This window comes from Mobula birostris, chromosome 2 (genome assembly GCF_030028105.1).
Source record: "Mobula birostris isolate sMobBir1 chromosome 2, sMobBir1.hap1, whole genome shotgun sequence".
Classification (NCBI taxonomy): Eukaryota; Metazoa; Chordata; class Chondrichthyes; order Myliobatiformes; family Myliobatidae; genus Mobula; species Mobula birostris.
Genome location: NC_092371.1, coordinates 131,921,084 through 131,947,686, shown reverse-complemented (window position 1 = coordinate 131,947,686; position 26,603 = coordinate 131,921,084). Strand labels below are relative to the sequence as shown.

Genomic DNA, 26,603 nt, shown 5'->3' with positions numbered 1-26,603 from the left:
TGGACAATGTCTCCCATCCACTACGTAATGTGTTGGTTGGGCACGGGAGTACATTCAGTCAGAGACTCATTCCACCGAGATGCAACACTGAGCGTCATAGGAAGTCATTCCTGCCTGTGGCCATCAAACTTTACAACTCCTCCCTTGGAGGGTCAAACACCCTGAGCCAATAGGCTGGTCCTGGACTTATTTCCTGGCATAATTTACATATTACTATTTAACTATTTATGGTTTTATTACTATTTAATTATTTATGGTGCAATTGTAACAAAAACCAATTTCCCCCGGGATCAATAAAGTATGACTATGACTATCTCAACAAAATCCTCCAAATTCACTTTCCCAGGCTAATATACCCCACCTTGAGGAGCCAGTTACACTTAGTCAGCTCCAACAGGCAAGCCCCATTGTTCATCTGCCTGACACCAGACTCCTGAAACAGATAACGTATTCCAAACTCTGTCATGGGAAGAAATCAGCAGTTGGAAAAAAATACAGATTCAAGGATGTGCTGAAGGTCTCCTTGAAGAAATCAGCATTCTCTCTTACTTCTGGGAATCATCATCCCACCAAGCTCAAAACGGAGATGGAGTATTCAGGACGGTACTGAGAACTTTGATACTATTCAGAGTTCTGTATAAATGTGGAAGGAAAGCACCACCTCACAGACTCCCACCAGCCAGGCACTTCCTGGAAGACTCCACAGCTTCCACATTGGTCTTATCAACAATTTCAGCCATTGCAACGGTAATGAAAACTGATGTCTTGTGCATCACTGCTATGGTTTCATAGGAAGATGTTTTCTCAGTCTTTCATGTTACAGGCCAAACAGCTGCAGGATCTATAATCTTTTATAACTGCAATCCCCTCAAACCTGAAAGCATACTGGCAAATCTTTTCTGCAACCTCACTGGGACCCTTTCATCTTCCGCTAAATGGAGTGATCAGAAATAGATGTAATACTAAGGTTATGTCCCAGGCAATGTTTTATACTCACTCAATATACTCATGTTGCTTTTCACTTTATAAATCTCATATACTTTGGCAAACAACTACTTCCCTTCAACTATTTGGTTTTTGGACCAACTCGGTTTCGCAGCACTATGACTACTTTGCACCAACATGGACTTCATTGTTTCTGTTTCAGTGGTGTCCCGTCTTGCAAAAATTGTTTAATTTATATTTTTCTTGTGAATACTACTAATACAATGCTACGTGTCAGTGATGCTGCTAGCAAGTCAGTTTTTCATTGTTCTTGTGCATACATGTACTTATGCATATGACGATAACTTCAGCTTTGACTTTGACAAGTTCTGCTACCTTTACCTCTCTCTACCTGCACTTCATTTGGGAATTCTAAATAATTTAGTCATATTGTCTCTCTTTGTCTTCCTAATAAAATGCATCCCTAAACTAAATCTTCCATGGATCTGCCCACTCCAACACCTAGTCTATATCTTCTTGTTCTATCATCATTCTTCTCAGTGCCCACCACACTTCCAGCTTTGAGGCACCTGCACATTCTGAGTTGTTACTCTGTACAACTGTATCTAGGTTATTAAATTATATCAAAAGTGACACTGGTTGCAGCACCGATCCTGTCAAAAGCACTCCTGAAAAAATAGTTACATTACAAAGATTTGTCTTTAAAATCTACAAAGAGCGCAATCTAAGGTAGTGCAAAAAGAAATACTGAAGTGTTGAATACAGAATAACAAAGAGGGGTAGAATTAAGAAACTGAGAACTTGGCAGCACCAGCAGGAAGGGGAATGTGAAATAGGTGCTTGGTTCAGAAGCTTCATAGGAGTGGGGAAGAACCGTATTTGAACCTGGTTGTCCAGGCTTTCGGTTTCTGTATTGTCTCACAGAAAGGTAGTATAGCCTTAATTTCCTGGGTGTCAACCTCTTGAAGGATCTATTCTGGGCCCAACATATTGATGCAATTATGCATGCCAGCCGCTTTTCTTCATTAGGAGTTTGAGGAGATTTGGTATGTCACCAAAGACTCATGTAAGTTTCTATAGATTACCGTGGAGAGCATTCTGACTGGTTGCATCACTGTGTGATATGAAGGCTCCAATGCATACTTAGGATTGCAAGAGGCTGCAGAGGCTTGTAGACACATTATGGGCACAACCCTCCCCACTATCGAGGACATCTTCTCGGGATGGTGCCTCAAAAAGACAGCAGCCATCATCCAGGATCCTCACCATCCATGATGCCCTCTCCTTGTTACTAGCATCAGGATTAGCTATGGGAGCCTGAAGACCCACACTCAATGCACATGTGGTCACCAGTGACAGTGGAAGATATAGAGTGGCACTGTTTGCCTTTGATAGGTTCATATAGAAGTGTCTGTGCTTTCACAATGCAGAAGGGTGTGGGCTTTTCTGTCATTACTAATTACTTTAAATTAAATTAGAATTTACTAATTACCACCAGGCTTTATTTTACTATCAACATTCTTCCACATAATCAAAGGACCTTTTAAAGTCTCTGAGCCTCTATTGCTGCATCTTGTAAACTCTGAACTACTGTTGCAGCTGCTTTTAGAATTTCACAGCCTCTGTTACTACTATTTTTAAATCCTGGCCTTCTGCTGTTGCTCCTTTTTAATTAAACAAAAGCCAAATATAAAATTTTCTTTTCAGTTAGGGATCATTATCCAGAAACAACTGAATGAAAATTCAGAGCAATGGAAATGATTGTATTGAAATGACAAAGCATTGGAAATGCATGGGATAACAACTATGGTGAAAACATTGGTACAGTTCTACATTATAGGAAGGTTACGATGTCACTAGAGAAAGCCAGGGAGGATTTACAGGGATAGTTCTGGAACTGGAAGCTGTAGCTTTGGAACAGGAGGAGGCTTTTAATTTAAGGAGATATGTATTTGAGGTGCATCAACTCATGAGGGGCTCAATTGTAGTAAATGTCAGCAAGATGAAGGTGTTGGCTGTTGACCTAAAAAAGGAAGAGAGTGAATACAATCCTGTCCTCATCAGTGGAAACACTGCAGAGATGGTTGACAGGTTCAGGTTCCTTGATATCCACATCATCAGCAACCTCACCTTCACACTATCACGGAGATTAAAAAATGCATCAGCATATTAACTTGCTTAGGCATCTGAGAGGATTTGGCATGTACACCAGGATTCTCTTGAAATTCTACGGAGGTTTTATGGACAGTATCCTTAACTGGAGGCATCCCAGCTTGGTGTGACAATGCTCTGCTCTGGACGTAATGAACCCACAGAGTGGTAAACACAGTCCAGTTAATCAAAGACTGGTCATTTCCTTCACTCCATTCCTTCTCAAGGTGTTGCATCAAGAAGGCTAGCTGTATGGTTAAAAATGTCTACTCTCCTGACCATTTCCTTTCCTTTCTTCTACCTTATGGGACAAGACGTAGGAGCTGAAAGCCTGGACGTCCAGACACAAGAATAGCTCTTTCTCCATTGCTTTCTGACTTCTCAGCCCATCATCTCTTTCTATTTCTCTCGGTTATTCTATTTTTATCTCTTTTGCATTTTTAACAACCACTTCAGATTCGCACTGATGTCCTGGTGCAGGGTCTCCAAACGACGCATTTCACTCTGTTTCGATGTACATTTGATAAATCCGAATATGAATCTGAAATACCGACTGTTCATTTCCCTCCACAGATGTTGCCCGACCTGCCGAGCTCCTCCATAATTTGTGTGTTGCTTCAGGTTTGCACTACAACTTTGCATCATTTTGTTGCTTTGCACCCGTACATCATTTGCATTTATTTGAGAGCTTCAGGCAAGCAAAAAAAAATCATTGAACTCCTGTGTATGCGAATAAAATAATTTGAATCTATTTCCCTTATGCGAGCTTTCAAAACCAATGGACGTGTATTTAAAGCAATTGATAGAAAAACATGGGAAAGAGGAGCATAGATTGTTCACCCAGAGGGTGCAAGGAACCTGGAACTGAATGTCTGTAAGGGGCCGAACCCTCAGCACATTTCGAAAGCTACCTGGATAATGTACTTGAGGAGAAGTGACCTGAGGACCTGGCACCTAAAGCCGGAATGTGACTGGGGAGCCTCCTCCTGGAGGTGGGTTGAGAATAACATCCTATTGACGATTCTACTTATTTGCAAAGGAAATTCATGAATGTAGTGAAAACGCACAGAATACAATGCATCGGTACAAATGAGAAAGAGCAGAAAAAAATTCGACGAGGATGGGATTCGAACCCACGCGTGCAGAGCACAATGGATTAGCAGTCCATCGCCTTAACCACTCGGCCACCTCGTCCTGTTGGCGCCTCCTGTGAACCTACAGTAGCCAACCAACTAATTCTCCCGTTCAGACACTTCCACACAAATACTTTTATCTTCTTTATCTCAAGTCAACCGATGCCAGCCCCTTCCTTCCCTCCTTCCCCTCTACACCCTTATATGAGCCTCGGTTAACTCGCGCTGTGGAGTCACCTCTTTTCGCAGCAGCAGTATCAGTTCGCTCTGACGCTGAATGAAAAGTTGTTCGGAAAGTCCCATACTAGATGCCGACACCATCCTGGAGTTTATGAACACCACTTCGCTCGACACCCCTGACTCCCACTGTCAACTGTCAGGTCAGACTGGAAGGAGAGGGGCGGATCTTTCTGCCACCTTGAGCTCTCTATTGGCTAATATTCTCTTCAGCCTTCTCTTCCCGATGGTTAATTGTGCCGTCATTCCCTTCCTATCCTCTCATCGGGTTAGATGCACCAGTATACGTAAGAAATCAAGGTTGGTTGAATGAGGATTTTTCTTAACTCAGTCTGTGATTGGGCAAGTACGGTTCAGTCAAGAGCCGCGCGCTCCGGCGAATCCCGTTAGTCATTGGTTTGGATGTCTGTCAATCATAGAAAAAGGGGCCGGGACGCTTAAGATCAAGGTAGTTAGAGTCAGCCAATGGGAACTCGATAGTAGGCGGGATCGAGCCGGTCCTTCAGATTATACACCAATCATCACGCGGAACCGGACGCAGCTGCCTCTGTGACTGGTTATCGAATGCCGTCGGTCGCCCGCCTCCCTCTGCGATTGGCGCCAGGGAGAGGGCACTTTGCGAAACGTCAACACGGGGGTGGCGAGCGGCGGCTGTGGTACGTTGTCGTTTTGGTCGTCGTCGTGCGTCTCTTCCTTGTGTTGGTTGGTTGGCGGCGGCGGCGGTGGTGTCGGCTTGGTGTGTCCCTGGGTGACCGCGCCTCTCAGGTTGGGTTTAATTGAGTGAGGAAACGCGGAGGGAACGAGGCTGAAATCGTGTGGGCCATCTCCGCTCAGGTAGGTCCCTCAGCACACGCCGACTTAATTCACTGGCTGTCCTAACTTTTCCACTCGGCCGGCGGCGAAAGGTTCTCCAAAACTTCTTTGGTGATTTAAAAAAAATAAAGTCGCAGTTTATTGTTTGTGCAGAACACAAATGAAGCGGGTTGAGTTATTTATTTATTAATAATTTGTCCCACAATCAACTGGAGATCATGCCAAACTAGTGATGTATCTTGCAAGATGATCTGTTCATGAGCTCTAGGGGAATGCTCGCACTATAGATATATCTATCTTTATGTTTTTGGAAATAACATGAGATACACATGTTGCTCTATAAAGCGTGGCTTTATGGCAGTGAGAACATTCCGAAATGCTGGACGTGCTTTAATCCTGGCAATGCGAAACGCACATCTATGTATTGCCAACATGCAGATTTAATCTAAAATTGTAAGGAATTAACGGTAACACAAATATATTTTAGGTCTATCCAGTGCAATTAAAGTATACCAATTTCACTGCATTCAAGGCTTGATATTGTTGCTAATTTTATGAATATTGAAACTCGAAAGTGTCGATAAATGTAGAGAGAAAGATAATGAAGATTTTATGACGAGTTGTGTAGTATGCTATAAAGTAAGACATTTGCCTCCAGATTTTTAGTTATTTTACCTTGTGTATTTTAGTGAAAACCTTGGAGCAAAAGCAACGCATAGCTACACTAGCTCAAATGTTGATGCTGAAAAATGGAATAATATACCATTTTTGGAATTGAGCGTTAAAGAACCCTGTACGATTAGATGTAGTGTAAAGTTTCTACCACTGATCCCCACAGTTTCAGCATGCTTTCTGCTCCGTTTTGTATAATGGTCAGAGAATTTGTAGGAAATAAAGGTAACCCATCGTATTGAACTATATTTATAACCATCTTGAAGGAGGTGCGAGGTTTACTGTTACTGCTGGTTTCTTCAGTTGTAGTTTAAAAGACCCTTCGAAATAATTTTAATTCTAATGGGGTTTTTAAATTCCTGATCAGCCTAGCTAAAATCAACCTAGCTTGGAAAAATGCTTTGCGATTTTGATCATTTTTGAATGACTGTTAACATCACTATAGTTATAAATATAAGAGATTCTGCAGATGCTGGAAATCCAGAGCAACGCACACAAAATGCTAGAGGAACTCTGCGAGTCAGGCAGCATCTATGAAAATGAATAAACTGTCAACATTTCAGGCTGAGATCCCTTCATTAGGACTGGAAAAAGTCTTCCCCCTTCCTTTCCAGTCCTGATGAAGGATCTCAGCCCGAAACATCGACTGTTTATTCATTTTCACATAAGCTGCCTGGCCTGCTGAGCTCCTCCAGCATTTTGGTGTGTATCACTATAATTAGTTAGGGGCTTAGCTTTCCATTTGTCCTGCAGCAGGAAGCAGTCAGGAAATAGTTCAAACTACTCAGAAAAGAAGGAAGTCTAGAAAGAATTCTATTATTAGGTACTTAGTCTATATAAGTCTCCTTAGGTTGATAGTTAAATTATATGATTTGAATGGAAAGCATGTGTTTAGGTTTCTAAGATTTGCTATCTGATAAATGATCTGATCTCTAAACAGTATAAAGAAAGTGGTCTGAAAGTGAATTATAGAAATAATCTTGTGCAGTCTACGTAACAAACAACAGTGTGATTTATGTGTGATGGAGAGAGAGGTGGGAAAAGTGATGTTTTAATTAATGGTGTCAGTTTTGTTTTTGAAGAGATTTGATGTGATTTTTTTCTGGCCATTCAGTGGGTAGGAAATATTATCTTACTGTTTATTTACTTTAAATAAGCAAGCTAGAGAGGGTGGGAATTCCCACCCCAAGAGCTCTGTTATTGTTTTGCCAGGCTGACTGGAGCCAGCAGAGGAAAAAAGTAGGCTGATGCATATGACTGCAGTAGGAGCCTGGTGCTTCCCTCCGTTAATCCCTGCCAAATTTTCTATGTTCAGTTACATGTAATTCAGGTAGGGCTGATGTAGAAACTGAATTGCTTCCATAATTAATTCTTTTTACATACTTTTAAACTGGAATGATTCCTTGCCATTTTTATTAGCTTGATGATCAAGTGATCCTTTATGTTCCAGTGATATTTTTTGAAAACCTTAATTAAATTAAAACAGAAGCTGCAGATGAAATCTTGTTTGCTTGTAGAGAAACACCTCCATGATTGAGTTTTGCTGTCATAATTCCAGTTATTTGGCATTCGTAATCAATTTAGGCCCAATATTTTTAATCCAAGTATTATTACCCCTCCTAACTTTTGTCTGGCTCTGCACTTGCTTTTCTGTAATCTGTCTGAAGTTCCTCGGAACTTCAGGTACAAATTTATGTATTGTGAGGTACTTGCATCCACTAGCCATTGCATAGTACCTAAGAGCAGGTAAATGATACTGAAACTGTAGGAAACACCTGTTAGATCATTACAGGACACTACACACAGTCTTGTCACCACATTATGGGAAGGATGTGATAATACTAAACAGCTTGTAAAAGGTTGGGAAGAATGTTGCTGGAGCTGCAGAATTTTAGCTATGAAAAAAGATTGGATAGGTTTGGGGTGATTTTTCTATTTGAAATTGAAAGGAAGTCTAATTTAAAATATAGCAACAAAATCAGCTCCGAGCCTTCTGAGCATCTGGCTCAGGTAGAGTAGGGGAAATATTGAGGCTGTAATTGGAAGAGGTGCAAGTGTAGGGAAGGGGAGTGGCTCAAGGTTTGTGGTGTTGGAACTGGGATGGAGCTGAGAGGATAGGCTTGAGGTTGTTTTACTTGCAACCTATGCTTCAAGGGTTTGGAAAGGGAAATGCCAATCCTGTTCCCTTTGTCCCCCACCCCTCCACCTCTTGTGGGAGAGGCAGCAGGCTGGAGGTGCCTGCTCTGGGTTTGGTTAAGCTGACACTGGAACAGCATCCTTTGCCCTATTCACCCTAGGGCATGAGAGTGCATAACATCTTGACCCATAAACATTTCTGGTGGTCACTGCAATTGAAGGCAAGAGGGGGTTGTCAGTATCCTGGTGCCAGCACAGAAGCTTCAGGAAGCTATAAGTGCTTTTCCACAGGGCCATTTTGGCAGTGATTATGTATTGTGGTTCTCCTAGTGAATCCGGAGCCTCAAACAGTTCTCACTTTCTCTCTGTTCCTGTAACGTGCATGTATTAGCTTGCATGGAGAAGCCAAGCGTAGCCATTGATTGAACCTGACTGAATTTGTTTAATTAGTCTTTAGTTACTTCTGTTCCTCATGTTGCTTTTATTCATGAATTTAACTTACGGTTTCTTCAACACAAAACAACCTGCTTCCTGAAAGAATGGAGGGAAAATCCAGCCTTTGTCACATTTCAAAATGTATTGTGGGACTTAGTTGCAGAAATGAGGGCTTTGTGGAGGAGGGTGGAAGTGATGGGTTGAATGGTCTGGTCATTTCTATAATTTGATAATTTACAGCACAGAAGCAAGCTGTTCAACTGTGCATTAAATGCTCAGTCTATGTAGAACAGAGAGACTGGGGTACAGATACATAGTTTTCTAAAACTGGAGACACAGGCAAACAGGTTGGTGAAGAGGGCTTTTGGCATACTTGCCCTCATTGGCCAGGGTATTTGTATACAGGAGTTGGAATATCATGTATAGCTGTACTGCTAGAATATTCTGTGTAGTTTTGGTTGCTTGGCTGTAGAAAGGATGTCATAAGGGTGAAAAGATTCATGAGGGTGTTACTGGGAGTGGAGAGGTAGACCTATGAGGACGCACATCAAAGTTGCTGGTGAACGCAGCAGGCCAGACAGCATCTCTTGGAAGAGGTACAGTCGACGTTTCAGGCCGAGACCCTTTGTCAGGACTAACTGAAGGAAAAGTTAATAAGAGATTTGAAAGTGGGAGGGGGAGGGGGATCCAAAATGATAGGAGAAGACAGGAGGGGGAGGGATGGAGCCAAGAGCTGGACAGGTGATTGGCAAAGGAGATATGAGAGGATCATGGGACAGGAGGCCCAGGGAGAAAGGCAAGGGAGGGGAACCCAGAGGATGGACAAGGAGTATAGTCAGAGGGACAGAGGGAGAAAAAGGAGAGTGAGAGAAAGAATGTGTGTATAAAAATAAATAACGGATAGGGTACGAGGGGGAGGTGGGGCATTAGCGGAAGTTAGAGAAGTCAATATTCATGCCATCAGGTTGGAGGCTACCCAGACGGAATATAAGGTGTTGTTCCTGCAACCTGAGTGTGGCTTCATCTTTACAGTAGAGGAGGCCGTGGATAGACATGTCAGAATGGGAATGGGATGTGGAATTAAAATGTGTGGCCACTGGGAGATCCTGCTTTCTCTGGCGGACAGAGCGTAGGTGTTCAGCAAAACGGTCTCCCAGTCTGCGTTGGGTCTTGCCAATATATAGAAGGCCACATCGGGAGCACCGGATGCAGTATATTACCCCAGCCGACTCACAGGTGAAGTGTTGCCTCACCTGGAAGGACTGTCTGGGGCCTTGAATGGTGGTAAGGGAGGACGTGTAAGGGAGGAAGCCACACTCAGGTTGGAGGAACAACACCTTATATTCCGTCTGGGTAGCCTCCAACCTGATGGCATGAACATTGACTTCTCTAACTTCCGCTACTGCCCCAATGGAGAGGAAAGGTTTAGGGGAAAGTTATGACTTCATCACAGCTCAGGCAAAACCTGACTCTGCCTGAAGGTATGTAAAGTGGAGCAGCGATATTTTAATTGGGTCGTAGACGAGCTAAATGTGGTGAAGTCTATTGGAAAGGGCAAATTCTGAGCTTTAACCCATTGAATGTCATACTCTAATTCATAGGAATTGTGTTAATGCATGATTACAGTATTGGAATCGTACTAGCCAACAGTACTACAGTAATGAATGGCAGTAATATGTGGGCTGGGCCTGAAAATAACACTTCCTCGTGATATACCAAATTTAGAAATGTCACATTGCTTTTCATAACTATAACACACCTCGAGCAAAGTCTAAGAGAACCATGAGTTATCAACAGATGGGGTGATTACGTGATCATTGTAATCAATTATGAGGCACTAAGGATAAAATACTTGTAATAAATAATTCACTTCTTAAATTAAGCCTGTCATCCCTCAGCTGCCCCCTTGTTACCAAGTATTGACCCCCCCACCACCCCTTTTACCTTTATCACCCTCTTAAAACTCCCACAGTCCCCATGGGGCGATATTGCCCACTCTGTGAACTACTGGTTTAGATTGGTGTGGGCTAAATACAAAAAAACTGAAGTAGCTCAAGAAATTAATAATATGCATGGATGAGGTGGGCTGAAAGGCCTGTTTCTGGACTTTGACTGCAATCAGCTGATTTCATCTCACCTAATCTGCATACATTTGGGGTTAAGACCCTGCATCATTCCCTTGAAACTATTGATTTCCCCCCATCCTCTTGTAATTTAAAGTGAACTTGTTTTCTCTGCATTTCACTCTGAAAGGTCTTTGACCTAAAATGACCACTGAATGTTAGCAATAATTTGACTCCATATCAGCTTTCCGGCATCAAAATAAGATTTATTATCACTGACTTGCATGAAGTGAAATTTCTTGCATCTGCACTTCTTTGATTTTATTCTTTTAGAGTGGCTGTGTCTAGTATAAAAGTTGTGGTGGACCAGCTATGCAGAATGGCCTTCTCCTATGCTGGCCCATATTTATCCCTTCGTCAATCTCACAAAAATAGATCATTGTATCATTTATTATGTTGCAGTTCATGCAAGCTCTGTGCAAATTGCCTCCTGTGTTCTTTGGTACGACACAATAGTGTACTTTGAAATATGAAGTGTAGTTTAAATAAAGTAAAAATATACCCTTTTACACTGGATGTAATTCTCACTAAAGACACTATATAAATTGGTTTATTATTGTCACACAAAAGCATAGATATAGGAGCAGAATCAGGCCATTCAGCCCAATGAGTCTCCTCTGCCTTTTTATCATGCTGATCCAATTTTCCTCTCAGCCCCAATTTCTTGGCTTCTCCTCATATCCCTTCATGTCCTGGCCAATCAAGGATCTATCAACCTCTGCCTTAAATATACATAAAAACTTGGCCTCCACAACTGCCTGTGGCAAGGAATTCCATGGATTCACCACTGTGGCTAAAGATATTTGTTCTGGTCTCTCCCAACGAATGAAGCATCTTCTGCACATCCACTCGATCAAGGCCTTTTACCATTCAATTGATTTCAATGAGGTCACCCCTCATTCTTCTACATTACAGTGAAACAGGCCCAGGACCATCAAGAGCTCTTCATATGACAAGCCTTTCAATCCTTGAATCATCTTTGTGAACCTCCTTTGAACCCTCTCCAGTTTCAGTGCATCTTTCTAAGTTAAAGGGTTCAGAACTGCTCACAATACTCCAAGCAAGGCCTCACTGGTGCTTTATAAAGTCTCACCATTACATTCTTGCATTTGTATTCTAGTCCCCTTGAAATGATTGTTAGCATTGCATTTGCCTTCCTCACCACAGACTCAACCTGCAGATTAATCTTTAGGGAATCTTGCACAAGGACTCCCAAGTTCCTTTGCGCCTCAGTTTTTTGTGTATTCTCTCCATTTAGAAAATAGCCACTCTTTCATTTCTTCTACTAAAGTGCATGACCATACACACTTCCCAACAAGCAAGGACTTTATAAAGCACTGTTGAGGCCTCGCTTGGAGTATTGTGAGCAACTTTGGGCTCTTTATCTTAGAAAGAATATGCTGAAACTGGAGAGGATTCAAAGGAAGTTCATGATCTGCTATTTCTTTGCCCATTCTCCTAATTTGTCCCAAGTCCTTGTGTAGCCTCTACTTCCTCAAAACTACCCACCCCTCCACCTATCTTCATATAAGAATCAAGTTTATTATCACCAGCATGTGACGTGAAATTTGTTAACTTAGCAGCAACAGTTCAATGCAATACATAATATAGCAGAGAACAAAAAAATAAAATTTTAAAAATATACTAATAAATAAACACGTAAATCAATTGTGTGTATATTGAATAGATTAAAAAAAGTACAAAAACAGAAATACTGTATATTTAAAAAAAAGTGAGGTAGTGTCCAAAGATTCGATGTCCATTTAGGAATTGGATGGCAGAGGGGAAGAAGCCGTTCCTGAATCACTGAGTGTGTGCCTTCGGGCTTCTGTGCTTTCTACCTGATGGTAACAGTGAGAAAATGGCATGCCCTGGGTGCTGGAGGTCCTTAATAATGGACGCTGCCTTTCTGAGACACTGATCCCTGCAGCTTTTTTCCGTCCTGTGCAGTCGTTCCTCCATACCAGACGGTGATGCAGCCTGTCAAAATGCTGTCCAAGTTACAACTATAGAAGTTTTTGAGTGTATTTGTTGACATGCCAGATCTCTTCAAACTCCTAATAAAGTATAGCCACTGACTTGCCTTCTTTATAACTGCATCGATATGTTGGGACCAGGTTAGATCCTCAGAGATCTTGACACCCAGGAACTTGAAGCTGCTCACTCTCTCCACTTCTGATCCCTCTGTGAGGATTGGTATGTGTTCCTTTGTCTTACCCATCCTGAAGTCCACAGTCAGCTCTTTTTACTGACGTTGAGTGCCAGGTTGTTGCTGTGGCACCACTCTACTAGTTGGCATATCTCACTGCTGTACGCCCTCTAGTTGCCACCTGAGCTGCCAACAATGGTTGTATTGTCAGCCAATTTATAGATGGTATTTGAGCTATGCCTAGCCACACGGTCAGGTGTGTATAGAGAGTAGAACAGTGGGCTAAGTACACACCCCTGAGGTGTGTGCCAGTGCTGATCATCAGTAAAGAGGATATATTATCATCAGTCCACACAGATTGTGGTCTTCTGGTTAGGAAGTCGATGATCCATTTGCAGAGGGAGGTACAGAGGTCCAGATTCTGTAACTTCTCAATCAGGATTGTGGGAATGATAGTATTAAATGCTGAGCTATAGTCGATGAACAGCATCTTGATATAGTTGTTTGTGTTGTCCAGGTGGTCTAAAGCCATGTGGAGAGCCATTGGGACTGCGTCTGTCGTTGACCTGTTGTGGCGATAGGCGAATTGCAGTGGGTCCAGGTCTTTGCTGAGGCAGGAGTTCAGTCTAGTCGTGACCAACCTTTCAAAGCATTTCATCAATGTTGATGTCAGTGCTACTGGGTAATAGTCGTTAAGGCAGCCTACATTATTCTTCTTAGGCACTGGTATAAATGTTGCCTTTTGAAGTAAGTGGGAACCTCTGCCCATGGCAGTGAGAGGTTGAAAATATCCTTGAATACTCCTGCTGGTTGGTTGGCACAGGTTTTCAGAGACTGTGCACAGGTTTTCAGAACAAACTGCAACAAAGCCATGAATTCCATCAACCAAATCATTGACATATAACGTAAAAAGAATCCGTGCCAACACAGACTATTGTGAAACACCAGTAGAAACCAGCAGCCAACCAGAAAAGGCTCCCTTTATTCCTACTCTCTGCTTCCTGCTGATCAGCCATTACTTCATCCATGCTAGAGTCTTTCCTGTAATACATTGGGCTCATAGCTTGTTAAGTAGCCTCGTGTGGTACCTTATCAAAGGCCTTTCGAAAATCCAAGTCCACAACATCAACCAATTCTCCTTTGTCCATCCTCCATGTTATTTCTTCAAAGGATTCCACTAGGTTTGTCAGGCAAGGAAGGGTATTTTACCATGTGCCTCCAAGTACCCTGACACCTCATCCTTAATAATCAACTCCACCATCTTCCCAACCACTGGGGTCAGACTAACTGGCCTATAGTTTCCTTTTGTCTGCTACTCTCCCTTCTTGAAGAGTGGAGTGACGTTTGTAATTTTCCAGTCTTCTGGAACCATTCTAGAATCTAATGATTCTTGAAAGATCATTACTAATGTCTCCACAATCTCTTCGGCTACCCCTTTCAGAACCCTGGGGTGTACACCATCTAGTCCAGGTGACTTAACTACCTTCAAACTTTTCAGTTTTCCCAGAACCTAGTAATGGTAACTTCACATACTTCATCCCCCTTGACACCTGGAGCTTCCACTATACTGCTAGTGTCTTCCACGGTGAAGACTGATGCAAGATGCTTATTCAGTTTGTCTGCCATTTCTACCTCTCCAGCATCATTTTCCAGCAGCCTGATATCCACTCTTGCTTCTCTTTTACACTTCATTTATGTGAAGAAACTTGTGGTATCCTCTTTAATATTATTGGCTAGCTTACCTATTCCGTCTTTACCTTCTTAATGTCTGTTTAGTCGCCTTCTGTTGATATTTAAAAGCTTCCCAATCTAACTTCCCAGTTATTTTTGCTCTATTATATGTCCTCTCTTTGGCTTTTATGTTGGCTTTGACTTCTCTCTTAGCCATGGTTGTGTCATCTTTCCTTCAGAATACTTCTTCCTCTTTGGGATGTATATATCCTGTGCCTTCCAAGTTGCTTCCAGAGATTCCATGCACTGCTGCTCTGCCTCAACCCTGCCAGTGTTCTTTTTCAGTCAATTCTGGCCAACTCCTCTCTCCTGCCTCTAATTCCCTTTACTCCACTGTAATACTAATACACCTGACTTTAGCTTCATCTTCTCAAATTTCAGGATGAATTTGATCATATTATGATCACTTGCCCTTAAGGGTTCTTTTACCTTGGGCTCTCTAACCAATTCTGGTTCATTGCACAACACCCAATTTAGAGTAGTTGAGCCCCTGGTGGGCTCAATGACAAGCTACTCTTAAAAAGCCATCTTGTAGGCATTCTAGAGATCCCCCCTCCTGGAGTCTAGCACCAACCTGATTATCCCAATCTACCTGCATATTAAAATCCACCATGACTATTATAACATTGCCCTTTTGGCAAGCGTTTTCAGTGTCCCATTGTAATTTGTACACCACATCCTTACTGCTGTTCAGGGGTTTGTATATAACTCCCATCAATGGTCATTTTACCCTTGCAGTTCCTTGGCTCTATCCACAATGTTTCAACACCTTCCAATCCTATGTCACTTCTTTCTAATGATATGATTTCATTTTTTACCAACACAGCAACACCACCCCCTCTGCTTTCTTGCCTGTCCTTTCAATGCAATGCGTATCCTTGGACATTAAGCTCCTAGCTATAATCTTTTTTCAGGCATGACTCAGTGATGTCCACAATATCATACATGTCATTCTGCAACTGTGCTTCAAGTTCATCTACCTTATTCAAGTATACGTACATTCAAGTATAACACCTTCAGTCCTGTATTCACCTTTTTCGATTTTGTCTGCCTTTTTATGTTGCAACTCATCCTGTAGACTACAGTTTTTCCTTATAAACAGCCTCTCCTCACTACACATTGCCTCTGATGCTACCTCATCAGCACGATCATCCAGCTTTCCTACGATACTTCCTACATTGAAGTATACGCAGCTCAGGACACTAGTCCCACCATGCTCAACCTTTTGATTCCTAACTTTATCTGAGGCCTTACCAACATCTGCCTCCACGACCTCCCCACTAACTGTTCTGGCACTCTGGTTCCCATTCCCCTGCAACTCTAGTTTAAACCCCATCGTGCAGTGTTAACATAACTTTCCACTAGGATACTAGTCCCCCTCCAGTTAGGGTGCAAACTGTCCCTTTTGTACAAGTCTTCATTCCCTGGAAGAGAGCACAATGATCCAAAAATCTTATGCCCTCCCTCCTACACCAACTCCTTAGCCATGTATTAAGCTGTATAATCTTCCTAGTTGTGGCCTCACTAGCATGGGTGGCAATCCTGAGATCACAACCCTGGAGGTCTTGCTTTTTAGCTTGCACTTGAGCCCCCTCTGTAGAACCTTGTCACTTATCCTACTCATGTCATTGGTACCTACATGGACCACAACTTCTGGCTGCTCATCCTCCCACTTAAGAATGCTGAGGAATCAGAGATATTCTGGACCCTGGCACCTGGGGCACATTCTTCTCCCTCCCTTTAGTGCCTGAGACCTGACCACTGTGACTTTCCTCTGATAGATCAAACTCCCCCTCCCCCCCCAAAAAAAAGTATCCAAAGTGAGTTTGTTGAAGTGAGTTGTTGACAGGGCTGGCCACAGGGATACACTGCATTGGCTCCTTAAACTCTTTCCCCTTCCTGACTGTCACCTAGTTTACTTGTGTCCTGCACCTTGGGTGTAACTACCTCTCTCTGCGTCCTATCTACCACCCCCTCAGCCTCCTGAATGATCCAAGTCCATCCAGTTTCAGTTCCAACTCCTTAACACCGATTGTTAGAACGTGCAACTGGATGTACTTCTTGCAGTTGTAGTTGTCAGAGACACTGGAGGTCTCCCTGCCTTCCCACATCCCTCAAGAGGGTTTAGAGTCTTGTCGAGTCTTACCAATTTTTATCATTACACCATAGAAAGCATTCTGTATGAATGCAGTATGTATTGGTAAGGCAACTGCTCTGCACTTGACTGCAAGAAACTCCAGGGAGTTGTGGACACAGCTCAGTACATCACACGAACCAGCCTTGTTTCTATGGTCTATACTTCTTGCTGCCTCATGAAAGCGAAGACTGCATCCATCCTGGACATTCTCTTTTCTTCCCTTTCCCATTGAAATAGAAGATCCAAAAGCCAGAAGCCATGCACTATCATCTCTGGGATGACTTCTAACCCACCTGTTACCAGACTCTTTGAATGGTTCTCTTGTATAATAAGGTGGGCTCTTGATCTCACAATCTACCTTGTTAAGATCGTCACTGCACTTTTTTGGTAACTTTTACACTTTATTCTGCATTGGTATTGTTTTTCCTTATACTAGCTCATGCACTGTGTAATGATTTGATCTGTATGAATAGTATGCAAGACAAGCTTTTCACTATCTTGGTACATGTGGTAACCAATACTAATGAAACAGTGAAATCGAAGCTGTCCTTGAGCCTGGTGTTGCATGCTTCCAGGCTTTTGTACCTTTTGCCCAATAGAGGGGAGAGAAGAGAGAATGTTTGGGGTGAGTGGAGGTTTGGTTAAGTTGAAAGTGTAGACAGTCCATGGAGGGGAGGCTGGTTCCAGGCTTTAGTATCTTTTGCCCGATTGGGAGGGGGGGGAGAAGAGAGAATGTTTGGGGTGAGTGGAGGTTTGGTTAAGTTGAAAGTGTAGACAGTCCGCGGAGGGGAGGCTGGTTCCTGTGGTGTGCTGCTGAGCTGTGTCCACGATTCTCTGCAGTTTCTTGCATTCGCAGGCAGGGCAATTGCCGTACCGAGTTCTCTGGATAGTATGTAAATTAAATAGAATTTGAATTGTTTCACTGCTATTCTCTAGTTTCACATCCTAACGAGTACTCAGCTGAAATTTAGAATTCAGTGGTGTATGGGGGAGGAATGGTCTTGTGGTGGGACAGAATGAATTGGACAAAGTGGTTGCTGTGGAATGGGTGGAATGGACACCCCTGGTCTTTACAAGTCTTGTAGAATACAAAATGGGCATTTTGATTAAACAGTTTTGTTTAATCTAAAATTCATAGACACCCCTATAGAATATAGCCTACTGTGACAGATAAAAAGTTTGACTTTTAGCTGCAACTAATTCCCAAATTTACCAAGTTATCAGAAAAATGTTTAGCTTATGGGCACTTGTGTATTAGCTAGTCTATTCTAGTTTCATCCTTGGTGTTGCTAGTTATAAATCTTAGAAAAAAGCTATTTTATGGTTGCATTTCTGCTAACTGGATGTCTGCTTGAACTCCCAGCTAGATTACAGCTATGCAGTAATACAGTAATTTATTGTTATCATTTGTAGTGGAGTGTGTTGTAGTTGCAATCTGTCTGATTAATTAAACTCTTTCATGGATATAGTTATGAGAGAGAGAGGGCCTATATGTCAGGTCTGGTCACTATTTGTGTGGCCCCATGATCCTCTCTTTCTGTCATTGTGGAAATGTCATTGTTCCCAGTGTGTGTGCAAGCTTATTCATCATCTGTTTAAGCTGATTCTGAGATATTGTGTGGCTGTCATTGCCTCTTTAGCAGACTTGGAGATTCGTTAAAGGTTGGCCTGACTCTTCCACAAACCAACTTCAAAACTTCTAATCTTATTTGAAACTGCCTGAAGTTGCAGAAACTTGTAAAATTAGACAGCTCCATGATTAAGGACCCCGCCACCCAGGACATGCCCTCTTCTCATTGTTACTGTCGAAGGAGGTACAGAAGCCTGAAAACACACACTCGGCAATTCAGGAACAGCTTCTGCCCCTCTGCCATCCAATTTCTAAATGAACATTGAAAGCTTCAACACTACCTCATGACCTTATTTGTTTTTTTTTTGCTCTGTTTATTTAAAATTAACTATTTAATAGACACTTTAAGTTTTTCTGTATTTTAGTTATTCAAAGTATGTACATCATCAAAGAATGTATAAATTATACAACCTTGAAATTTGTTTGCTTCCAGATAGTTACAAAGCAAGGAACCCGAAAAAAAAACAACTTTAAAAAAAATAAAGAGCAGCCCCCAATGTGCACTGAGAAAGAGAGAAAAACAAGTCATGCACACAATAGAAGCAAGCACCAATAACAACAGCAATCTGAACCAAACGGAGTCCTTAGATCCAAATCCCCGGAATAGGCCCAAAGCCTCGGTATTCAGTTTATCATATTAATGGGGCAGATTGCCGCAAAGTCGCAGACATGAAGCACAGCAGCTGAGGACAGTCTCACAGACTTGGCGTTGTGGAGAGAGGAGCTCAGAGTCTTTCTGGGCTGGTGTTTAAATTGTCCAAACTGCAGATCACAGCTCACATTAGGACCTGGGCCCCAACGTGGCGCATTGCTCTGGGCCTACGTTTTGTTATTGTGTATTTCATTGTACTGCTGCCATAAAGTTAATAGATTTCACAACATATGTCAGTGATACCAAACCTGATCTGAATATGAGCAATTGTAGTTGTAATATGTCAAAATTGCATTCTCTGTTATTTTGTGCATTTTGTTGCATGATGCAATGTGACACTTTCCCATAAGTTGTCACAAATTTCCTTTGGAAAGCACCACACTTGTGGGACAGAGCAAGGATAGCTTTATGATCGTATTGTTGACAATTGCCACTGGTGTACCTCAAGGATGTGAGCTTGCATTCTTTACAAGTTTGGCTCCAGTTCCACAATTCTTTTAATCTTAAAAAATTTAAACTTTGTAGTTTAATTTATCGAAATTTCTTTTTTAATCCTTGAGTGATCCAATTTTTTTTACTTTGGAAAAATAAAGGTATTAATTCTTTTTTGGATTTATTTAAAGGAGATAGATTGATGTCTTTTGAACAATTAGTTGATAAGTATTCTCTTTCATACTCACACTTTTTACAATACCTTCAAGTTAGATATTTTTTACAAAAATATTTAAGTAATTTTCCTTACATATTGGATGCTGACCTGTTAGATACTATTAAGAGTATTTCTGTTGGAAAAATTTATAATTTATTATTACAATGGGATAAGCGTCCTTTATTTAAGATTAAACAAGATTGGGAAAAGGAACTCAATTTGACTTTTATGATGGAGCATTGGACGTGGATTCTGAAGCTGGTTAACTCTTCTTCGATCTGTGCTAGTCATTCACTGATTCAATTTTAAATTGTACATCGTTACCATTTGACGAAGGAGAGACTGTCTAAAATATTTCCTAATGTTGATAGTTATTGTGATAGATGTAAAACTGAGACAGCTACACTGTCACACATGTTTTGGTCTTGTTCTATACTGGAACAGTTCTGGAAATCAGTTTTTTCGACAATTTCTAAAGCACAAAATTAATTTACAACCTAACAAATTAACTGTGCTTTTTGGAATAATTCCTCAAAATATCTGTGGTATCTCTGTGTCTGACCAACATGTAACACACATCAAAGTTGCTGGTGAACGCAGCAGGCCAGGCAGCATCTCTAGGAAGAGGTACAGTCGACGTTTCAGGCCGAGACCCTTCGTCAGGACTAGCTGAAGGAAGAGTGAGTAAGAGATTTGAAAGTTGGAGGGGGAGGGGGAGAACCAAAATGATAGGAGAAGACAGGAGGGGGAGGGATGGAGCCAAGAGCTGGACAGGTGATTGGCAAAAGGGATACGAGAGGATCATGGGACAGGAGGTCCGGGAAGAAAGACAAGGGGGGGCGGGAAACCCAGAGGATGGGCAAGGGGTATATTCAGAGGGACAGAGGGAGAAAAAGGAGAGTGAGAGAAAGAATGTGTGTATAAAAATAAATAACAGATGGGGTACGAGGGGGAGGTGGGGCATTAGCGGAACTTAGAGAAGTCAATGTTCATGCCATGCAGGTAGGGTTTTTAAATTATCACCAAAAATTTTTCAATCTTTAATGTTTTTTTTCTTGAGACATTGGAAGTGTTGCTTACTTGAATGTACTTGTGTTAATTTTGGATAATAATTAACAAAAAGATTTGAAAAGAGAGGATGTGAGCTTATCCCACTGCTCTACTCTCTCTACACCCATGACTGTGTGGCTAGATACAACTTTACTTTATACTTTATTGTCGCCAAACAGTTGATACTAGAACGTACAATCATCACAGCGATATTTGATTCTGCGCTTCCGCTCCCTGGAGTACAAAATAGTAAATATTAAAAATTTAAATTATAAATCATAACTAGAAAATGGAAAGTAAGGTGGTGCAAAAAAACCGAGAGGCAGGTCCAGATATTTGGAGGGTACGGCCCAGATCCGGATCAGGATCTGTTCAGCAGTCTTATCACAGTTGGAAAGAAGCTGTTCCCAAAACTGGTCGTACGAGTCTTCAAGCTTGTGAACCTTCTCCCGGAGGGAAGAGGGACGAAAAGTGTGTTGGCTGGGTGGGTCGTGTCCTTGATTATCCTGGCAGCACTGCTCCGACAGCGTGCGGTGTAAAGTGAGTCCAAGGACGGAAGATTGGTTTGTGTGATGTGCTGGGCTGTGTTCACGATCTTCTGTAGCTTCTTTCAGTCTTGGACAGGACAACTTCCATACCAGGTTGTGATGCACCCTAGAAGAATGCTTTCTACGGTGCATCTATAAAAATTAGTGAGGGTTTTTGGGGACAGGCCAAATTTCCTTAGTTTTCTCAGGAAGCAAAGGTGCTGGTGGGCCTTCTTGGCAGTGGACTCTGCTTGGTTGGTCCAAGTCAGGTCATTTGTGATATTGACCCTGAGGAACTTAAAGCTTTTGACCTGTTCCACTTGCGCACCACCGATGTAGATTGGGTCGTGCGGTCTGCTACTCCTTCTGAAGTGAACATCCAATTCCCTCGTCTTGCTGACGTTGAGGGATAGGTTATTGTCTTCGCAGCATGCCACCAGGTTCTTAATTTCCTCTCTGTACTCAAACTCAACATTACCCAAATGCCAAATTAACTCAAATGCCGTCTATAAATTTGCTGATGACACAACAATTGGCAGAATTACAGATGGTGACAAGGAGTCATTCAGGAGTGAGATAGACCAGCTGGTTGAGTGGCAGCAGCGATCTTGCACTTAACAGCAGTAAGATCAAGAATCAATTGTGGACTTCAGGAAGGAGAAGTCGAGGGAACACACATCAGTCCTTATCGAGGGATCAGCAATGGAATAGGTTAGCAGTTTCAAGTTCCAGGGTGTCAACACCTCTGAGGGTCTATCCTGGGCCCAAATATATTGATACAATTAGAAAAAAGGCACAATAGCAGCTATATTTCATTTGGAATTTGAGGAGACCTGATATGCCACCAAAGAGACTCATAATGAGACACCAAATTGTACCATGGAGAGTATTCTAAGTGGTTGTATCCCTGTCTGGTATGGAGGGGCCACTGCAGATGGTCGGAAAAAGATGTAGAAAGTTGTAATCTCAGCTGTTATGTTTTGTAACTCCAAAACATTAACCTAAGTAAAAGAAAAAGACGTGGGTCTGAAATGTGAGTCTAACTTAGTTTTACTTTGAGGCGCGCACGCATTATGTGGTAGCGTTATAACATATGCAATTCACATAATTTTACATATAATCCATAATAAATTGCATAAACAAAGAATGCTTAATAACATATTTAAATATTACACAAATATTACTGAATTATTAAATACACAACATCATTACGGGCACTATCCTCCCCAGCATCGAGAACACCCTCAAAAGGCGGTGCCTCAAAGGGGGCATCCATCATGAAGGACCCTCATCACTCAGTACCTGCCCTCTGCTCTTGTGTGAAGGAGGATGTACAGGAGCCTTCAGACACACATTTGACATTTCAGAAATAGCTTCTTCCCCTCCACCATCAGGTTTCTGAATATACAATGTATCATTGAGCACTGCCTCACTTTTTTCCCTCTTTCTGCAAAAATTTAATATTTTTGACATATACTTATTGTAATTTATAGGTTTCTTTTATTATTTTACATTGCAATGTGCAGTACTGCTGTCACAAAACGACGAATTTTCCAGGCACATACCAGTGATATTAAACCTGATTCTGATATTTTCATAATTGTGCATTTCCTGGCCTGAGAAGATGCAGTACATTTTTTAAAAAATGGATGCATCAATTAATAAGTCATTGAGATGAGAAGGAAAAAGCTGCACATTTTGTGAGATTGTATTCAGCTACCTCCTTGCCGAGTGTCAGTGTTCACTGGGTGGTATTCAGGGCAGATCTGTTTGGCTCCGTGATTTTTCTCCTGACTATTCCTTTGTATTATCTATGTTGGCAACGTGAAGCACGATGGATCTGCAGTGGGTATGAAATAAAAAATTGACCAATCCGAATCGCAGAACTTGTTATATCTATACCCCTCTTGAATGTATTTCAATAAAATAGAAAAATATGCTATATACTGTATACTTTGCTATTGACAAAGAACACAGGACTTGTAATACTAAGTGAGTCAGTTTGACCTGGGTAGTACTGAGTCAGACTAGCATTGTACAGCTGAGCTAGTGCATGTAGTTATGTCCTGTCAGTTGGCTAAACTTTAACCTGAGAAGTAACACAATAGAGTTGTTTAAGATTATGAAAATATTAATGGCAGAAATGGCAAGGGTACTTGTTGGGAAGAGTGAACTCAGATTTGTAGGTGTTGTCAGTCAAGAAATCAATCTGAGACATTTTCTTAGAGTGGTGAGAATGGGACTCTTGCAATTAGCATTGATGGATTTAAGGCAGAACTGAATGTATACATGAGGAAGAAAGGAAGGGAATGATCTGCTGAAGAAAGGTGGTGCTAGAATGGTATGAATGGATAATTTAAATGGTCCATAGCTGCTGTGTATTGCTATATCATTGTTATCAAGTTACTCACTGCTCTTTCCCTCCCTCCCTCCCTCCTTCCCCAAGGCTGATGACTGTGTAGCATAGAGTGCAGTATGGAGGAATTTGCTGAGCACTGAAATTAGCCAAAGTAGGGAGAGCGATGTTGCTTGTTACTTAAAATAAAATGCACAGCTAAATTATTGTTTAATCAATAACTTAAACTTGTAGCAGGCCCACCAGACTCAAAAACAGTTGCTTTCCCCGAGCAGTAAGGCTGATCATCACCTCCTCCCACTAACCCACTTCTCTGTACCACCACTATTTAATCATTTCCTGTCAGTCACCTTGTGCACAGACAATCCTGTGCCTAGCGTCACTTTATGGACAAATAATCAATCTATGTGTAGATACCTTATGTATTTTATCTATATATTATATGCTATCTTATGCATTTATATTTATTGTGTTTTTTTTATTATTGTGTCCTTTATCTTATTGTGGTTATTTTTGTGCTACATTGGATCCGGAGTCTCACTTATTTCATTCTTCTTTACACTTGTGTACTGGAAATGACATTAAACAATCTTGAATCTAAACTGTGAAGCTAAGGTAATTGAGGAAATATTTGATTCATTCAAGTTGGGTACAGAGAAGTGGAACAAAGTTTTTCAGATTATGGATTTGACAGCAATAGGCCAGCATTTCTTGTGTCATGTAGAAACTTCACTTGCCCCTTGGAAACTGTTCAGCAATACCTCTATGTAGTAATACCTCTGATCTAACATGCTCAGGATTTCTAAACTTGGAGGACATCTGGTGAGGTTAGGGAGGGTAGGAGCTTCCTGGATTATGAATTTCAGGAGGTAGCCACTCTGCAGCTAGACAGTGTTTGCGATAGAAAGTGTGAAGTGGTTTGCGATTGACTTGATTATACTTTACTCTGACCCTATGATTCTGAGGCTCCTGAAAGGGCAGAACGAGCAAGAAGCCTAAATGTGGGTGCAACTTCCAAACAGATACTCAACATGAATGGCTGGTGGATGTCATGTTTTGAAAGAGTACCATCCAGAACACAATTTTATGGTTGAGTGGGTTGTACAGCAGAACCACCAAACATAGAAATGCAGAAAACATAGAAGATCCTGTATATTGGTGGGTGCTAGGTAACCCTTCTGTTACATTCTTGTTTGTGATGTCTTCTTGGTGCCAGGATAAAATAGATCTTTAAAATGTTGCAGAGTATTGTAGGGAATGAGAGTGGGATTATGCATATCTGAGCTGTGGTACATGGCACTACTGTAACAGAAGTAGAAAACAGCATTAAACTCTGTAGGTAGATGTTAAGGAATTAGGAAAGGGTGTTAAGAAATAGGACTCCAAAGTTGGTCATCTCTGGATGACTCTTACTGCTACATGTGGGTGGATATAGAAATCTGAAGATGGTTGATGAATACTTGTTGGAAGGTTGGTGCAAGACAGAAGATTCGATTATAGGGTGTTGGGGCCAGTTCTGGAACAGGTACACCTGTAAAGCTTAAATGTTTGTGAAACAATGTCCCTGTGAATAAATTTAATGACACTGTGGAGGGGAAGGTAAATTAATTTGAGGTGAGTGGTGTACCCAGACTGTTACACATGGGGGGGGGGGGGACAAAACATTCCAAAGCTTTGTGAGGGATTAATAGCATTTCAGTGAGAAATGTAGTTTTAGTAGGAACTCCTTGTTCTGGTTGTAAGATGTACACAAATGCATAGCACTTGTGAAGGAGATTGGAGAGTTGCAGATATAATTAGTTACATGGGATTCTGTTGTGACATTTATGGAAAACAAGAGTAAAGCAGGACAAGATTGTTTACTAACTGTTTCAAGATCACGTTGATGCAAGGGGATAGGGAAGGAAGAAAGTGAGCGAGTGTGGGGTGGTGAATATAATGATTAAGGAGAATTCAGTGAATTCCGGTTAATCGGGCCATCAGTTAATCGAGGCAGCTGCTTACTTGGAACAGCTCTTGATGAACGAAGACTAATCGAGAAAATAGTTGGGATTTCCCTTCTTTATTTGGGACACTATGCCACTTAATTGGGGCAGGAGACTGTTGCTGAACATGTTCTAACTAGCATCAGTTGTGTGCACTTGCGTAGCCATTAGACACAACACTGTGCTTCAAATGGACAGTTTTTAAATAGCATCAGTTGCATATGTTTGTATTCAAAATGCAGCAATTTTTGTTACTGATAGTTGGCAAGGAATAAGCACTAAGACAATTCAGGACTGTTTTGTTCACTGTGGTTCATTACCTGCATTCAGATTTGGAAATGCCAGAAACAGCCAAAATTAAAAATGGAACAAATCCACTACTTCAAGTTAGAAACTATGGATAATTTGAAGGCATCAACAGTTATCTTGAATGTTACAATGAACATGAAGATTTAGAGGATGTAATTTTATGAAGACAGTCTGTAATCTGCACTGATTTTGTTTATTAACAGTAAAAAAAAATGTGATGTGGATGAATTCCTCTGCTGACAAGAATTGGAAACTAATAGACAGTATTATAGTACTGCCGTGGTATTGATGGTGTTCAAATTTGTTCTGTATTTCATTTAAATGCGTAATTTGTTACTCAGTTTGTCTTTTTTTAAATACCATTTTAACTATTTCTATGAAACTTTGGCTAATTGGGGTAGCCGTTAATTGGGCCAAAACGTACTGGACTTGATGTGTCCCAATAAACAGGTCAATTGCAGTCCTGGAGAAAGAAGATATCTTGAAAAGATCAAGGACGGTGTCTGTCTGTTTGGAGTCATGATAAAGGTGCCATTGTACCTTCTACTGTATCGCCCCACCAGCCTCCGAGTCTGTCACATAATTCTCCGAAACTTCCATCACCTCCAACGGGATCCCACCACCAAGCACATCTCCTCCCTCTCCCCCCCCCCCCCAACTTTCTGCTTTCCTCAGGGATCACTCCCTATGAACCTCCCCAACTCCCTTGTCCATTCATCCCTCCCCACTGATCTCCCTCCTGGCACTTATTCTTGCAAGTGGAACAAATATTACATCTGTCCC

The 26,603-nt window shown here is 41.6% G+C and overlaps 1 protein-coding gene and 1 non-coding gene across 6 annotated transcripts in view; one reads left to right on the top strand and one right to left on the bottom strand.

Annotated features, from left to right (window-relative positions):
* Positions 1-4,208: 4,208 nt before the first annotated feature.
* Positions 4,209-4,290, bottom strand: trnas-gcu (transfer RNA serine (anticodon GCU)). The gene has a single exon. It is a non-coding gene; the product is annotated as a tRNA-Ser (tRNA).
* An 811-nt stretch (positions 4,291-5,101) lies between these two features.
* The window catches only part of disp1 (dispatched homolog 1 (Drosophila)), a 419,126-nt gene continuing 397,624 nt past the window's right edge, over positions 5,102-26,603 (top strand). For 4 of the 5 annotated variants that reach the window (XM_072248242.1, XM_072248256.1, XM_072248264.1 and 1 more), the window contains exon 1: positions 5,102-5,300. The gene's annotated coding sequence lies outside the window, so the exon portion shown is untranslated. The remainder of the gene's footprint in view (positions 5,301-26,603) is intronic. The other variant, XM_072248306.1, reaches the window with a different exon arrangement.